The 12667-nt window shown below is 37.0% G+C and overlaps 1 protein-coding gene across 6 annotated transcripts in view; it reads right to left on the bottom strand.

The window, feature by feature from the left end:
• LOC308193831 (uncharacterized protein) overlaps window positions 1-8253 on the bottom strand; it is an 82569-nt gene extending 74316 nt beyond the window's left edge. For 4 of the 6 annotated variants that reach the window (XR_013949964.1, XR_013949966.1, XR_013949967.1 and 1 more), the window contains exon 1: window positions 7868-8253. The gene's annotated coding sequence lies outside the window, so the exon portion shown is untranslated. Of the gene's footprint in view, window positions 1-7864 lie in introns of all 6 variants that reach the window. The other 2 variants (XR_013949965.1, XM_080588908.1) reach the window with 2 other exon arrangements.
• Window positions 8254-12667: the final 4414 nt, after the last annotated feature.

The raw sequence follows: 12667 nt of genomic DNA, 5'->3' as shown, positions 1-12667 counted from the left end.
TTGAGTGTGACACCATATGGTATGGAATATCCCTTTGGTTGGTTTAGGTCAGCTGCCCTGGTGATGTTTCTTTTCTTACATCTTTGCCCACCCCTAGGGGGGTTAGAGAGAGTCCTGATGCTGTGCCAGCACTGCTCAGCAGCAGACACAACACTGGTGTGATACCACTGCTGTTTTAGCTACGAGTGCAGAGCACAGCACTGTATGGGCTGCTGCAGGGAAAGTTAACATCCCAGCCCGACCCAGTACAAAGTGGATTCTTATCTCTCTATCCACCTCAGTTCACTATTACTTTACGAGAGTGCAATTTTCTTACTTTCATGTACAATATCATAATGTTACATTAAAAAAAAAATCTGAAAGAATATATAGGTTAAAAGATAGAGACAAGTTTTCTGTGTGATCTAATTTAGTACTTTTAATTATAAACTTCTTATTTTGTACATAGTCATTACTGGCTGAACATAGGGATCATTGGCATGAAGTCTAGTTGGAGGCCAGTAACTAGCCGTGTACCCTAGGGGTACTAGGTCCACTCTTGTTTAACATCTTCATTAATGACCTGGATGGTCAGAGTGCTCCCTCAGAAAGTCTGCGGATGACACAGAAGTGAGAAGAGTGGCTGATAGACCGAAGAGTTGTGCTGAAAACCAGAGGAACTTGGACAGGCTGGAGAAATAGGTTTACAGCATCTTTCACACAAGGAAAGACTGAAGAGCTGGGACTGTTTAGCCTAGAGAAGCTAAGAATTGGGGTGGATCTCATCAGTGTATACAAAAACCTGAAGAGATGGTGTGAAGACAACAAAGTCAGGCTCTTTTCAGTGGTGCCAGTGACAGAAGAGGCAATGGACACAAATGGAAACACAGAAGGTTTCCTCTGAACACCAGGAAACACTTTCTTACTGTGAGGGTGACCAAGCATTGAAACAGGTTGCCCAGGGTGGAACTGCCTTCTGAGAGATATTTAAAACCCATTGGAACATGGATGTGGGCAACTGACTCTAGGGGGCCCTGCTTGAACAGGGGTGTCAGACCAGATGGCCTTCAGAAGTCCCTTGCAACCTCAACTGTTCTGTGGCTTTGTGTATTGGGATCTTGGCTTCAGTTCATTATCATTGAGGCTAGCAAAATTTGTTAATGCTTAGACTCTGAAATACTGGCTAAAATTTTAGACAACTTGTAGTGAGGCCTGATTTGGGACACAAAAGTCTTCTGCATTTGTTCCCTGCGCAATTCATGTTCTTCATTGGCAAGCCTGTGACTGAAGATGCTCTTCCCCTCCTCTGGCAGATGAACCCCATCAGCCCCCAGTAGACCAGGACTCTCAAAGCTAGTCTCATGGCCTAAGTAGCCTAACCTCTAACTGTAGCACAAGCCCTGTAACCATTTGTTGATTTGCCAGATCTGACTGGCCCTTTTAAATCCCTTCCCTTTCACTGTGAGGATTGAGGAAAAACTCCCTGCGCTCCAGAATCCCTTACCACTGCTCCCAGGGCTGTGTAGTCCTTCTTGATACTCCTGACTGTATCACCGATGACCATGGGAAACAACAGCAGTGGATAATAGTGGGCTGTGTGAGGCTTGGTAGTCTCTTGGTGACATCCCTGATATGAGACCCTGGCAAGCAACATACCTTTCTAGAAAGTATGTCAGGTTGGCAGATAGGTGCCTCTGTACCTCTCAGAAGAGAATCACCTACTTCAATCACCTGTTGCCTTTTCTTAGTTGCACTGATTATTATACAAAGAGCAGATCAGACTGCCTTAGTCAGCTCCAGCATCTTTCCTGATGTGACAGATCTTTCCTCTTCAGTCAGCAGAGCAGTGAAGCAGTTCTTCAAGTGTACCTTAGGTTACAGGGAAGCCTCTTCCTCTTGCTGATCCTTGCCATTGCAAGTTTCCATTCTTCTGTGTTATCTATTGCCTCCCCTCCCTTCTGTGTGTGCTGGTGGAGAGAGTTTTTCGCTGTTCGGCCAGGGGCTGCAGACTGCACTTGGAACCTGCTATCTAATTCCTTCTCAGGCTCCCTCTTGTTATGTAGCCTTTTCACCACCTTCTGCTGCAGGACATCCTCCACCTGGGCACACCTTTTACATGCAGCTTTGCCCCCCTGTCCCTGCCACAGGAGAAAGGCCTAGGTGCTTCCTGCACCACAGCCTATCCCTTCAGCAGCTCAGTCGGGGTGGAGGCATCAGCCACCACTGGAGTAGATGGTGCAGACAGATCTGCAGCCTTTTCTCACAGAAAAATGCCCACCTTTCTGACCTCGAGGGTCAGGCAGGATGAGTGCAGATGGTCACAGAACAGTGCCCGTCTTCTGGGTCATACATACTTCAAGTCTCCCACTTAGCCAGAGGAATGGCTCTCCTTTGAAAAGGCACCCTCCTGCACACTCCCTGACTGATGCACCACACCCTGGTCATCACGCACCCTAGGGATACCAGGTTACCTTTTGTGAGTCGGGGGGGAGGCCACCACTGCTTCTGGCCCAGCCCATGCCTCATCAGGTGCTTCCGTGAGAGCTGCCCGCTCATGTTGGGTCTCTGCGCTGCCCTAGATTATCCCTGGCTCAGGAAATCCCCCTGTACACCACTATCCCTCACCTCACAGCACCGAAGCTGATTCCCTTATTAGGTGACTACTTAGTACCCTAAAGCAAATGAAAACGATCACTGGTTCATATCTGTGTCTGATACAAGCCAGTAACAAATGCATAGAGTAGCAAGAAAAGCAGACAGCTGTCTGATTCTAACTTTCATCAGTCTTGAGCTAGAACTTCTGAATCCAAAATCACCTCATCTCTGTTGACAATAATCTAAAGACATTTTTGCATGACTTTGTTAAATCATGTTCTTCATTCTTTTGAATTCAGTCTTCTGGAAGATCATGTGGCAAGGATTAATTCCATAAAACAAAGCAGAGCGAAAATATTCTAATGATAAACTACATGTTTATAACAAAATCCCTCTGTGATTTGAAGATTCAGCAAAAGATATATCAATTCCTACAAAAGTTTCCTATCATCTTTTCATATTCAATCTTATTTAAAAATATCTTCAGGTAAGTTATCCTGACATTAGTCTTTTATGACTAAATTAATTATAATATTAAAGAAAGAAGAAAAAAAAAGAGTAAAGAAAAAAGAGTAAAGCATGAACACTGTTCACTATCAGGATTAGCTTCAAATATAGGGTGTTTTTTTACTTTCCATATTTAGGTTTTAAAGTAAATTTGTCAAAGTTGTTTGCACCTGTTGCAAAACCATGGTGATCTAGTGTTAAAGGTCTATGGTAATCTTTCTTCTAATGGGAGAGACAAGTCTACCAAATTACTCAGCCAAATGTATCATATAATACCTCATTCCTCATCATTCTCATACTATCAAAGTTTTATTTGAAAAAGGTGATCCCAAAAGAGGCAAGTATAGAATGGCTAATGAGAGAATACAGAATTCATAGCTGTCCAACTTGAGTGCAGATCATTCACATGATACAGAGAACCTTCAAAATATGTCAATACAGATTAAGTGTAAATGACTTGTAATATGGGCACTGCTTTTTGAGGATCCTTAAGATTAATAATGCTAGATGTGGTTGATGTTTTTAACACTAGAGCATTAATCCTATTCAGAGTTAAAATTAGTAAGAAAAAGAAATCTATATATTTAAAGTGAATAACATCTAAATAAAACTTTTTGGGGGGGATTGAATTATTGCAACATTCACTGACAGTGAAATATGATTTGCTAATTCTTTTTCACTTCCTTTTTGAAGAACAAAACATAGTAAAAAGTAGTAAAACCCCTTAGATTCTGATCAGGCAAAGTTTACCACATTTAATTTCATACTGTGACTACTTTTACATAAATAAACCTCATCACACCTCCACCTTCCACTCCTCCAATGAATTGTCATTTAAACACCTTATTTATTTTTGCAATTAAATTATAAACAGAAACTCTGGAACAGAAACTTGTATAACAACTCACTGCATTAAATGAGCATCCCAGGTAAGTTTTCAGGTATTTATTTTAAGACAGAAGGCGGCAACTGATCAATAGTGTTCCCGGAACAGATATGACTGCCTAAAACAAAATGTAGTCTTACTTGTGCTCTGTACTTTTTCAAAAAATTTTAGAAGAAACTGGATGTCTATAGTGCATTGTGCCATACTGCAAATTACCTGTCAGAAGCTTGCATTAAATACTGAACAAGTACAGGACCCATTCTAATCTCACATCACAAACTGAACAATTATTTTTTGGTTATGAAGACAGATTCACTAGTCATAAAAAAGCATAAGTGGAGAATCAGGTACAAAATTACTCCCATGGGAAAATCTGAAGAGATGGACTTTTCCATGGAAATAAGAATTGTGCTGAATGCTTTAGTATTATTGTCAAGAAAATAATAGCTCCACAAAAGAATGCAGAATTCATTTCTAAATCATAGTAGGGAATAGGAGAATATGCAACATAGAATAATACAACATTAATGCTATTGGACCATTAATTCCCATAAATACAGATATAGATATTCATTTTTATGAAGACTAAATCACGGTCACACAAATGCTTTCTAATAGGATATAGTTCTCTGTTTGCAAACATGTTATAGTTACACCATAACAAATGCACATTTTGTTGTATCAGTATACTCAAGGATGTTAAGCAAACAGAAGAAATAAGGCAGGTAGGCACTGTGAGTCAACCTGATGCAAAGCTTTTGTCATTTATCACCTCCAAGAGATGATAATCACTAGCCTGGCAGGAACCTGTAGACTTTATAGCTGAGTGTCACTTTGGATATTGCAGGACTCAGATGTGGGCATGCCATTCTGAAGATGGTTATGGAATGTAATGACTGAGGGTCGGTTTGAGGGAGGAATAAGTAGTGTAAAGCCAATGATCAAGCCACTTTTTCTAGAAGGGCCTGACACGTAGGATATGCATGATCTATTTCTCACATGATCTTTCAAGCCTCTAGATTAAGAGTTGTGCAAATGTCTACATTAAAGCAGCATTTTGAGGAGGAAGAAAAAAAAAAAGCATGCTTGGGTTTTCTGAATAATGTGTTTCAGCAAATTGATCAAGCTCATCACTGTGTTCTTTGTACAAAGAAGTACTTTGATTTTGACGTATGTGAATAATAATAACAGCTGTTACAAAAAGGATATTAGAAGTAAAAGGTATAAAACCAAACAAGATGGACCAGGTTTCAGGCATCTAATATGCATAGTGCATATCAGAGGAATCTTGAATTCCTTTCAGTTTATGGAGTTGAGTGAATGTAATGAAGACAGTATTCCACCAAAAACATACGTTGGCAAGCAACACTAAAAGCTCAGTCTTCAGCCTTTACTGAAATATATTCTGGTTGCCAAACTGAAAATGTAAATTGCATCTTTGCAGATAAAAACAAAACCCTTTGATTTCCATGATGATAAGAGTGGCATAAAGTGCTACTGAATACAATAAGAGAATCAGGATTTAACATGCAAATAGATAGCAAAACTGTCATTGGCTTACATTAGAAGACTTGGTCCTAAATTATGAGTCATCCCAAGTTTCTAGTGGTAGTTTTAAACAGAACCTATGACTGTAATAAGTGCTATCAATAATAACATATATCTCACTTGGATCTCTGGTACAGAAGCAAACAGTTAAAATTTGAGCTCTCTTGATGATAGATAAAATACTTTTGCAACAAGTTAAGAACTGCAAGGGGATTCACCAATCTGATTTTATGCAATAGTTTGTTAGTTAGGACTCACTTGGACTAGTGAGTAATCAACTTTAAGATTTTTTTCTCCTTCTGGAAAAGGTTCAAACAACTTCTTATCTCTAGAGATTGGTTTTGATCTAGAGATTTGGTTTTGATTCATCAAAATAACTCTCTGTTTCTCTTCCTAATACAGTCATTCTGTAAAGAAAAGAAATAAAAATATACTAGAAGAAAGGAGAGGAGGAAGGTCAGGACTCATCATCTGTAGGATTCTCACTTATGATTCAGAAGTATAAACTCTAGTCATACTTCCACAGATTCTTTTTATTTTATTTTATTTTATTTTATTTTATTTTATTTTATTTTATTTTATTTTATTTTATTTTATTTTATTTTATTTTATTTTATTTTATTTTATTTTATTTTATTTTATTTTATTTTATTTTATTTTCTACAACACTCTTACTATATAAAAGTAGTACCTGGATGTTGCAAGACAGACCCAAGAAGCTCTACAGACCACAGAAGGGTTATCATAGGATTTTTCGTACATGTACAAAAACAGAAGTGCAAATGCCTGATGATGCCTATATAGGAAAAGTAAAATAATATGAAGCTTAAGCTCACAAATGAAATGCTAGTTTAAATATATTTCTGGACTACACATTGGAGTTTGTTCCAAATGCTGTTTTAATTACATGGAACCTGAATATGTCTTTAAAAAGAATCCCCAAATGTCCCATTTCTAACCCATTAGCTACTGAATTTGGGCCTAACTGGACCACCAAGCTAGCAGCTAATCAACTTTTCCATAGTTTGCCCAAATTTCTTACCCTGATATTAAATTTAACTGGTGTTTGGGTGGTAAAAAATAAAATGTGTATTGTACCATTATATATACTTATGTATCAGGAGGACAAAGTCTGAAAGGTAAGGTCTTCTCTTGTGTTCAAATAGTATTTTTCATGGCTTCAGTGGAATCTTTCCCAGTTTGACAACTAATAATCTTACATGATTAATGAATATCTCTGCAGATCATAGCTTAATGCTTTAACAACTAACTTTTATCATCATTCTCTCTCTCATTCCTGCTCTTACTCTAATTAATTGCAGTATCCCTTTTTAGAGGGATATGAATATCTCTTGAGTAGGTAAGGGTTATTTGGCTTTCCATTGTGTCTGTTCTTTGACCTCTCTCAAGCCTAAAGTTCTTGCAAATTACACAGGAAAAATTTGCCGTAGGAAATTACCTGAGTCACAAGATCATCTGGATTGAAAAAGACCATCAACATCATCGAGTCCAACCATCAACCTGACTTATCGAATCCCATCTCTAAACCACGTCCCTTAATGCTGTGTCCACAAATCTCTTAAGTACCTCCAGCGATCGGGACTCCACCACTTCCCTGTGAAGCCCATTCCAACGCTTAACAACCCTCTCCATGAAGAAATTCTTCCTTAATGTACTTCTCTGGAAAAACTTGAGTGCACATCCTCACATCCTATCACTTGTCAACTGAGAAAAGAGAACACCCTTCCTGCTGCGGCCTCCTTTCAGGTAGCTATAGAGAACACTGAGGTCTCCCTTCAGACTCCTCTTCTCCAGACTAAACAACCCCAGCTTCCTCATTTACTTCTCATATCTCTTGTTTTCTAGTCCCTTCACCCACTTTATTGCTCTTCTCTGCACACATTCAAGAAACTCAATGTCCTTCTTGTAGAGGGGGGCCTAAAAATTAACACAATATTCAAGGCGCAGTCTCACCAGTGCAGCATAAAAGGGGACAATCATTTCCCTAGTCCTGTTGACCATACTATTTCTCATGTAGGTCAGGATGTCATTGGCCTTCTTGGCCACCTGGGCGCACTGACGACTCATGTTCAGCCTGCTGTTGACCAGCTGTTGTGGTTTAACCCAGCTGGCAGCTAAGCACCAAACAGCTGTTCACTCACCCTCCCCTCCCACCACCCCAATGAGATGGGGGAGAGAATCAGAAAAAAAAAATGAAAGCTAGTAGGTTTAGATAAAGACAGTTTATTAGGACAGGAAAGAAAAGAAAGGAGAATAATAATAATAGTGATAATAGTACTACTACTAATAATGTATAAAAAAGAAATGATATACAATGCAATTGCTCACCACCTGCTGACAGATGCCCAGCCTATCCCCAAGCAGCGGTCCACTCACCCTGGCCAGCCACCCCACATTAATTGTTCAGCATGATGTCAGATGATATGGAATACCCCTTTGGCCAGTTTGAGTCAGCTGTCCTGGTTCAGTCCCCTCCCAGTTCCTGATGTACCCCCAGCCTCTTCACTTGCAGGATAGCGTGAGAAGCTGAAAAGTCCTTGGCTTAGTGTAAGCACTGCTCTGCAACAATGAAAACTTCAGCATGTTATCAACATAATTCTCATTCTAAATCCAAAACAACACCATACCATACTAGGAGGAAAATTAACTCTATGCTAGCTGAAACCAAGACACCAACATACGCAGGTCCTTTCCTATCAGGCAACGTTCCAACTACTCTTCCCCAAACCTATACCACTTTCACTATTTCATCTTTTTGACTAGTTAATTCTCAAATTTTAAGTTTTTCAGAATAATATAGACCAAAAAGAAATCTAGAGGGTAAAGGAAGAAAAAGGAATATGAGAGTTACAGAATTTTGTACAGGATTCATGAATGGATTTAATGACTACAGCTATATTTTAGTATATGCATTTGACAACAGAAGTTTACTATGTATATATTTATATTTATGCACACATATATATACACATATTGAAAGGATGTAGAGTTTTCTATCATCTTTAAATATGTTTAAAACACAGCATATCAACAGTACTTAAATAATATGCTGCCTTTTTTTGTTTGTTTGTTTTTGTGCAAGCATTCAGTTATAGTTTCTGCAAAGGTCAGAGGGATATTTGCCAGACATATTTAAATTTCTCTATAGACAGAGGAAATATGAAATACTCAAAACTTAAAAGTAATAATAATCTCACAGAAAAGTTAATGTCTCTTGAAAATCTATTGCTTATGATTAAAGCAGTAGCCTGGTAACATATTTCAAAGGGTAGAATAAAATCTATCACAAGCAGTATGTGGGAAAGCCTCTCATGCTTGTGTTGTTTTGCTCCCCAGGTTATTAAGAATTTTGATACTCTGTGCTGTTCTGAAAGCATACAGCCAATATATTCCCTTCTCTATACAACCAAATGAACAAAAAGCCACCCCTCACTTCCTGTGCAATCTAAGCAGATATGCTGATAGGGAAAGTATTTCTGGAAGTCAGAACATTTTTAGTTTTGTTCTTGGTCAAAGAGATGGTTAAAACTACTGTGCTACAAGACAGTGAAAAAGATTATATAGATAAAAGATAATGGTTGGCAGGAATAGACAGAGACACCTTAAGTCATGATTTTGTGCAGACATAGAATAATGAAGTGTTCATTTTGTTAAAAATAACATTTGACTGTTATTCTGTTTATTTTTGTTTGTGTTTTTCTCTTTTGAATATGTGCATCAATTATCAAAGCTATATTTATTAAATGTATTGTAAACCACATGTGCACACACAACTAATATATGTACATAGACTCCATTAATAAAAGCTCAAAGCATCTAAAAGCCTTTTCATAAGATTGTCTTTAACATACCTCAAAGGCACTAGAAAGTACTCTTATACATTCTAAAGCATATGGAGCTGAAGGAAAGAAAAGCCAAAGACTTCTCAATACGAAAAGAATTGCAATATCAGCTTTCTTAGAGTACCTCTTTGTGCTTCTGTCTGTTAACACTACTTTGCAACTGAACAAAAAAAAACGCTTTACCTTGGGGCATCACTGTATTAATATACTCAGTCTAGTATACATTCTCTGCCTCACTCCCCAAAGATGCCTATAAGATCAGATACCAAATCTGGGAGAGGGTAAATCCATAAGACTGAAACTTCCAGAACAAGTGAAAATAGACCCTGAAAGCCTCTCTTGGGATAACCTCCAGATAATTGTAAAGGTACTTAGATCAAAAAGAGGACTATTCTGAACTCAGGACTCCTTTTTTGCCGTTATATCTACAGGGGAAACAATTATCAAATAGTCTGCCTGGTTGGCTCGTTTAACCAAAAATGTGCACTGTAAGTTGTCTGCAGTAACTAAGGAAATAGAGGACAAAATGAATTTCATCTTTCTGACTCACTATTGATGATCCTCTATCTCAACAAGTATATCTTTATACTTAAAGTTAGATCAGACCAACTCTCCAACAAACTCCATGACCACACGTTTACCACCTGGTAAACATTTTTACTGTTTATTGCACGTTCTAATGACAACTCTTAGAAAAGTGTCAAATTGACATGAATGTATGGCAGAAAGCCTCCTAGATATTCAGGTCCTGAAGAACATGAATTTCCATGGTCTTGTCTGAAAACCTTTTAATCCATGGAAAACTGACTTTTGCTTTTAGGTGTAGAAATTCTTCTGGTCATTTTTTTATCTATTGGTAAAATGACTGTCATTCTGGAAAGAGTGGATATAATGTCTGAGACATAATTTTGCTGAAGAAATATTAAGGTGTAACAAGTACATCTATTCTTGGAATATATACATATATATATATATTTAAAGCTCAGAGTAACAGGATTCTGTGTTTCTCTACCTGCAGTTTTGGAATATTTGAAAGTTCTTTGTAGTAAAGGTAAAGTTCAATATCACCAATTAGAATCTTCCTATCCCAAACTTTTTTTTTTCTCTTTTTCTAAAATAACAAACCTTATTCTTTTATTTAAATTTTTTGACACTATTTTTTTATTATTCTGTTGAGCCGTTTGACCTTCTCTTACACCTTATTCTTTAGAATGTATGCACCATTATAACACAGTGCAGCAGCTGGTAATTAGCTGATGGACTATTACTCTGCGTCCTTCCTTTCTGATTTAGAAAATAAATAGATGCAAACTGTTGAAACTTTTTCAAATGTCCCTTTTCATTTTAGAAAAAAAAAAATACTGTCCCTTGCTTTTCTCTTTTCTTCTTTTCTTCCCTCACTTTATTTTGGGTTCTTTTCCTCTTTAAATTTACAAAACAGTAACAAGAAGTTTCTAAATTTCCCTAAAAATTATACATACCAAAGGCAATGTTATGGCACACTTGAATGAACTGTTTTGATTATCATAATATGGGTACTCGGCACCTTCCAGTCTTAAACTAATTTGCACTAATAATAGTATAGCAAAATGTTAGTTCTGTTCAACTGTTCATATGACTTCTCTCAAATAAAGTACTGCTAATTAATACAATAACGAATTATAATACATACAGGAATAACAAGTCTTTGTAAAACCTATTTACCAATTAAAATAGAAATGATTCTCTCATTAAACAACACTTATGTAATACAGCACACCAGATCAAGAAAGAAGTGAAACATATCCTCTTTGAATCAGGACATCATTAGTCTTATTAGTAGGTATTTCTGTGTATAACCAATAAATGTGTTTATTGAAGGAGGTACCTGATACCTACAGCTTGCATCCAAATACTATAAACTGATTTTGATAACTTCATGATTATCATGAAACTTATTATAAATATTTCTGGAGTATATATTTCAGGGGTTACTAAAATGCTTAAAAGAGCAAGGCTGGATCTTTCTTATCTGAAGATTTGAGCTTTGGGGAACAGAACAAAGCATTTCTGACAGGAGAATAATACTGCTTTCAGGAATGGATGAAGCTACTATCTCTGCATTTCAATGTAGAAACTGTAGGTGAAAGTTACTGGTGTACAGGCATTTTTTGAAAAGTATTGTTACAAAGAACAGATACATGGTCATAAATGCATTAAGAGACAAAATAACTCAAACTCAGGATCTAGCAGCTGGATATAAGACAGCCCAAATTACATAAGAATAAAATATAGTATTAGGTATTCCATACCTACCTATTTCTGCACATTTTGTCAAGACAAATCTATCTAAAGATAGTATCGAGTGGAACAGGGTTGAATTCTGCAAACTTGGATGCAAAAAATAAAGCTCTCTTATTAAAGATTTAAGGATGTTACTTGAGAAAAGGGAAAGGCAAAATATAAGGAATTTTTTTTTTTTCTTAAGAGAGAGAGAAAAGAGAAAAAATGAAAGGTGAAAATATTTCTAGATCACAGAAACACTGACTATTTTATTCTCTGGCTGCATGAAAGAGTTTTTAGGTAAAGATGTAATTTATATCTTTGGAGCTCTTTTCTTTTACCTGAACAGTACAAAAAGGTCCATTATGCTTGAGAAACTGGTCTTATATTTACACATTTCTGTAAGTTTGACAGAATAAAACTTAGGAAAAATGTATATTTTCATAGGACAGTGCTGGATTCTGAATATTCGCACACATGCATCTGCGTATCCTACTGTCCTGTGTGTCAAGGGCTACAGGTTTTAAGTTATAAATGATTTACAGAGACTGAAAGAGTTCCTACTATGTCTAGACAAATGTATGCTTCAATGTTCTCATAAATGTTCTAGGTGGAGCATCCCAAAAACTTCACAAGGTGATTCCTGCTGTGGCATTCAAATTTTGGACTCTAAAAACTTCTGTTTTATTTTAGCTACTGTTTTGCTTTTGTGCTCACATAATTTTCATGTTTTAGATCTCAAACCAAATTCAATGGGGAACTTCCTACTCAGTTACAGAAGCGTTCCACCAGACCAAGAGAGAGAATTTTTTCTTTTTCATCCTATGCTTTATGAAATTCATTTTTATGGGTGTTCCACTTAAAAATATATTGCACTGACATCTAATTAAATTGATCTGTACTATGATCACACTGAGATACTTATAATTCTTCACGTTAATTGAAGCATTGACTTTCAGTTCTCCATAGAAGTCAATAATTATTACATGTCATGGTTCAATATCAGTGGCGGACAACCTACTAGAAG

This window comes from Anser brachyrhynchus (assembly GCF_964034855.1).
Source record: "Anser brachyrhynchus genome assembly, chromosome: 4".
Classification (NCBI taxonomy): domain Eukaryota; kingdom Metazoa; phylum Chordata; class Aves; order Anseriformes; family Anatidae; genus Anser; species Anser brachyrhynchus.
This window is presented reverse-complemented; position numbering and strand designations above follow the sequence as displayed.